Source organism: Castanea sativa, chromosome 7 (genome assembly GCF_040712315.1).
Source record: "Castanea sativa cultivar Marrone di Chiusa Pesio chromosome 7, ASM4071231v1".
NCBI lineage: Eukaryota > Viridiplantae > Streptophyta > Magnoliopsida > Fagales > Fagaceae > Castanea > Castanea sativa.
This window is the reverse complement of record NC_134019.1, coordinates 42,326,269-42,332,268: the sequence shown is the minus strand read 5'-3', so window position 1 is coordinate 42,332,268 and position 6,000 is coordinate 42,326,269.

The following is a 6,000-nucleotide window of genomic DNA, read 5'->3' as shown; positions in this document are numbered from 1 at the left end:
GGTGTGGGGTGTGGTGCTTATATATATATATGGGGAATTGAGAAAAGAAAGAAGTGTGATTAAAATTTTTAAATAGTAATAGATAAATTTGATTGAATTAAAGTAACTGAAAACTTGAAAGGGAAAGAGAGATAGCCTAGGATACTACTCTCTCTCTTTTCTATCTATCTTTAACTTTTTCTACCTTTTTTTTCTCTATAGTCTAAGCATTAAAGAGAGAGAGATGTATGGGACGCGGTATGCAACAACGTACACATGCAGATTTTGTGACTAAACTATCGGGTCAGAGATTTCAGAGGGCGTTTTTTCTTTCTTTGAATAAAGAAGATATTCAATTCCTAGACTGTGTGTGTGTGTACATTCACACACATATATTATATATTTATATATATGGGTGTGAGAGTCTCTGAGCCCTGTGAATAAGTCAGTTTTCATTTATATGAGAGAGAGAGAGAGAGGAGGAGAATCAGAGATTTGTCAGTTTGGTCATTTGGAAAGGCTGAAGAATAGGATTTTTTTTTTTGGGTTCTCGTATTTCTAAAATTTTCTTTTTTTTGGGGAGTATAAAAATAAATAAAAACTGTTTCGTTTAAACTATTTTATTCTATTTTGAGAAAAATAAATAGTATTTTGTATTTTTGGTAAGATTGTTAAATTAAGTATACCATCTCAGTTTTGTTCCAACATAATGTAACAGCTAAATTTGAGTTGTACTACTAGAATTTTTTACCTTTGAAAATTTAGTACCCAGGAGAAAATTGCTGCTTAATAATAGTTGTGTTTTTATGTTTTAAAGATAGAATTACACAATTTTATAGGAACTAATAGATTAGTGTGTATATATATATATATATTATGTAAGGATTTATTTTTACAACAAAGCATATCTTCCACACTTCAAATACTCTTTAATGTAATCACGATCAATGAGTATGTGAAGATTTATTTTACAACAACGCATATCTTTCAGACTTCAAATTCTCTTAATCACTATCACTATTTTTTGGGTATTTGAATCCAATATCTAACAAAAATCCTTTGTCAATTAGGATTTTGAAATTGTTTCTTAATCATAATTCCTCTTATTCTTTTGAATATCAAGGTAAGGCGAAATTTCAAAATTAAAGAGGATTAGTCTCATCACACTTGAGAGAAATAATAATCATAATCATATAGATTTACGCATAGATTTAAACTACTATCATGTCAATAAAAAAATAGTATTAAAGTTGGCCATAACTTTACACTAATATATATAAAGTCAAATTAAAACTCCATGTATAGGCCAGTGCAGGCTACACACTTATCCTACCACATATAGCAACAAATAAAATTTTCTTATATTTTAGTATAGCGTATCTGTGTTATGTCATTTTGTTCCTATGGTCTAGATATCATCTTCTTCTTCTTCTTCTTTTCTTTTTTTTTCTTAATAAATGTGATAACATTTGAATATATGACATCAACTTTAATAGAATTATTTTTTACCATCAAACTAAGGATTCAAATCCTCTAGATTTCTTAGGATACTTTATCAATATATTTTCTTAAAATAATAAAAAAATCTTACAAACAAAACAATTAAGGATTCGTTTGTTACTATTGTTTAAACAACTGTTTTCAGTATTTAAACAATATTACATGTATTTTTACACACTTTCACCCACACATATTTTCAAAAAAAAAAATACAAACAATGATACTAGAATAACATTACCGAATGATCCCTAAGATTATTATTAATAGAATGCTAACATGGAAGAATCTAGACCATTAAATTATTAAAGAATGGTTAAAATTTAAGGAAATTCATTTGGTAGAGTACTCTAGGAAATCTAGAGGATCTTAATCCTCAAACTAATACATCAAATAAGTTTCAAGATAATTTAGACATGAATTGATCACATGTTTATTCAACAACTGCAATCCTTATAAATACCAACCTTTAAATGGCCTCTCTAGGAAATTTAAAATATCACTATTAATATGGACGTTATTTGAAGCTCATGATTCATGATTAAAATTTAACTAATTTGAACTTGGTAGGAAATCATTTTCCAAAACCAAATATATATTGAATGGGCATTACAAATTTGCATAAACATTTATGCCTTGTACATATAAGATATTGGTTAATGATTTTGTATTTATGGACCGACATTTGTTTAGAATGAAGCACCAGAAATAAAATTATGCTTTATATAGGATTTTTTTTTTCTTATTAGCAAATAATAATAATAATAATAATAATATTTTTCGATTGAGCTTTGATAATTAGGTATATATGAATCTGATTTCTCATATTGATTAAATATATGACGAATTGGGTAACTTGGTTATCAAAATAAACATTATATATATGAGATAAGACTTAAAATATATAGCACCCATTTTATGATGATTAATTTTTGCTCTCTAATCTAATAGTTTCTTTTTAGTGTAGGTAAAATTCAATCTAAGTTACTTATTCGACAATAACAAGTTTTATTAATTGAGATAAAAACCCGATCTTTGAGAGTTGGATATTCATTTTGGGATGAGTTTGGGACTCATGCCTACAACACTTTTACTCCTTATTAAGAAATAGATTGTACACGAGAGAACCACATAAGATACAATGACTTATGAAATATGAGTTATGATGTGTGTACTATGGCCTCAATATGCTTCTCAATTCTCACCCTTTATTTGGTTTAAAGGCCACCGATTCAACATGTATAGTTAGCTAAAGTGCGTATATATATAGGGTCCGGTTAACATGTGTCCTTAGGGCACACCTAAACCAATCTATTTTTGGGAAAAATTTCAATTTTCAAAATTTTTTTCCAAAATTGATAAATTATTGTGTGCCATAAGGGCACATATTAGCAAAATCCATATATATATATGAAATTCAATAAAAAGTAGAAATATTTCTCAATCACTTTAGATGATTTGACATATTAGATAAAAGAAATCATCCTCGCAGACAAATTAACACATACCAAGAAATAGATCGTAGTTTCTCTCTTTTTTCTTATTAACCAAATAGTTTTTTTTTTTTTTTTTTAACTTTAATTTTTCACATTTTAAGTGAGGGATGGGAATTCAATTATGAAACCCTCCCGCTAAAAGTATTGAAAAAAAAATACCGTTTGAGCTAAAAATTTCAAGTGGTTTCTCAAAACTTAGGGTCCAAGATAATTAATATTTCTATGTTCCAAAGTGCTCCTAGTAAAGTTAGAGTTCAACAAACTTGATAGTGAATATGGCCAAAGAATATAACCTACACATTATCATTTGAGGCTATCTAGCTAGTTTCTTAGTGGGATCCCTTATATTCCGCAATGATGATGATTAATATATTGACCATTCATCGGTCGCAGGTGATACCTTTGGAGTTTTCAACACGAAATATGAAAAAGGTCCATTGTTCTAACCTATACTTGTTACTATTTTTCTAAAGGGCATCATGTTCCTTCAAGAAAATTACCCCAATCAAGGTCATACTTACCCACACATCAACATCTTTATTTGTTGCTATAATATCTTGGCCACAAAGGGGAACCCCATATTTCTCATAAGAATCACTTGCTCCCCTTTATCATTTCATTGTCATAAAGAGAGAAGCTTGGATTAACATCATCAATGGCTTTCATTGTGGTTAGACTTTTTCGGTTTACCCACGTGTTTCCCTAAATACATTAGGTGGTTGAAACATGAAAGCAGTGATATGTATCTTTCTTTTTGACGTAGGGGTGGCATTCTTACTCATTAACTCCATGAATTTTTGCCCCAAGTTCCACCTCTCTAGATTGTTTATTTCCCATCAACTTAACCTGTCTAAGTGAGTCACGTGAACATTGTGTCATTTTTTTTCCTTCACAAATTCAAGAGGTTTGAAATAAATTATAAACTTTATTATGATTCCTAGTGAGCATTATCCTTTTTTAGGTAGACTTAAGATTATTTTATGGGCATTATCTAATTTTAATAATCTGTTTAGGTCACGAGCATTGTAATTCAACGTTCTTCTTATAAAAGAGAGCTTTCAAATTAGCTAAATATGGTGGAATTCTAGTAAAATTTTGTTGTCCAGATGGAAGAGTTTCTTTTTTTCATTTAGAACCAAGTATTCCTTGATGGTTTCATTAAAAAAAAAAAAGTACACCTTGATGTTTCTGGTTGATTAATTTCAATAATTTTAATTGTTCTTCTCTAACATTAAAACCCCATTTTCCACTTGTTATTAGTAAAAATAAAAAAACATGCCACAATACTTTATTTAATGTAAAGTTTTGATTCTTCAAAGCCATCATGTTGGTGAACTTTTGACTTAGACTTAGGTATAATTAATTGAATCATGTAAGTCTAGAATGCTTCCCTATCTTTTATGAGTTTCATTATGCAAACAAAAGAAGATATATCAAAAGCTCCTATCATTTTCAAATGTGTCTATTTTACTATTTAAAGTAAATCTTATAAATTCTTTCCAAAAACGTGTATATCTATCTAATACTAAATCTTTCAATAGTTTAAATAATTTGATAATAAATAATTTTACAAGCCTAATTATCTTATAAAAATTAGGGTTCGAATATATCTCTTTACTTTTTTTTTAATAATAAAAACAAACAAACAAAAAAACAAAATTCTTTCAGGCCCATCTCTTATGAAACTAGATCATACAAATCTCTTCTGCTATACACTACTTTCTTTCATATCACATTTTCTTTGTTTTTGTTTTCTTTAACCTATCTTGAATTTTGAACTATTTGATATCTCTGCCATTTTTGGTACTGCACATGCATGTATTATACGTCGGTCTATGCCCAACAAACACCTCCGCTAGAACTCAAGGCCCCCCCCCATATAAATATAGGACAGTACTCCCATGGATCCTAAATCACGCAAATTTTGTCCATGTCATCAAAAAGATTATTTCCACAACCACAAAAGTCATTTCGGAAAAAAAAAAAAAAAAGTGAGAAAAGGAAAAACAAATCCCTGTCACATTTCCCAAGGTCTTTGAAAACAAACGGTCATTCATTCATCATCAATATAATAATAATTATTATTTTTTGTGTTGAAAGCAACAGATTTCTCGTTTGCATGCATTTGAGAAACAGAGAGGAAAAAGAGAGAGACAGGAGAGGAAAGGGAAGGGCAAGAGAGAGAGAGAGAGCTTCAGCTAACATATGATGGAGATGGTGGACCCATGTGATGCCCACCAAACATGACCAAATGAAAAAGCTCTATCCTGCTTCGATGGTTGGCTCTTCTGCAACCATTTGTGCAATCCATGTGACCCACCTCTCACTCACTCTCTCTCTCTCTCCCTCTCTCTTCATTGACTAGGTTTAATACTATTCTTATTTATGAGTGAGGTACAAAGATCCAAAACCCCATTTCTCGAATTTTGATAAAAAAGTCTTTCTCTGCAACTCCCCAACTACTACTCCTTGTTTTCTAGCTTTTGGCAAAGTGATATGGTCGCACTGTTGTTGTTGTTGGTTGTGAACCTCTCTTCCCATCATGGACAAACCAGACTGGGGAAACCTATATGATTATGATTTGCATAAAATTGCTAAAACTGTTTTTTTTTTTACCAAAAAAATTTACTACCAATTCTATTTTTACTAAATACTTAGAAAATAACTTTATAGTAAATAATTAAATATTTTTGTGAGAAAATATAAATAATTAAATATAATTGGTTCAAAACTTTGTAATTCTGTGATATAATATTTACTTAGAGAATTAAGATTAAAATCCATTTTTCATTGTCATAACTCTCTAATCATAAAAATGGCAACACATTTACCATAAATATAATGAATCTTTTTTGTGATAACTCTATAATTACAATAAGATGATGATGATTTGAATTCTGAATATCTTAATAAGAAAAATTAGGAGATATCAATTAGTTGAGTTATAAATTTTTTGACATATTAACATAAATTTTATTTAGTAAAAGATTGATTTTAGAATACTATAACAATTATTATTATTATTATT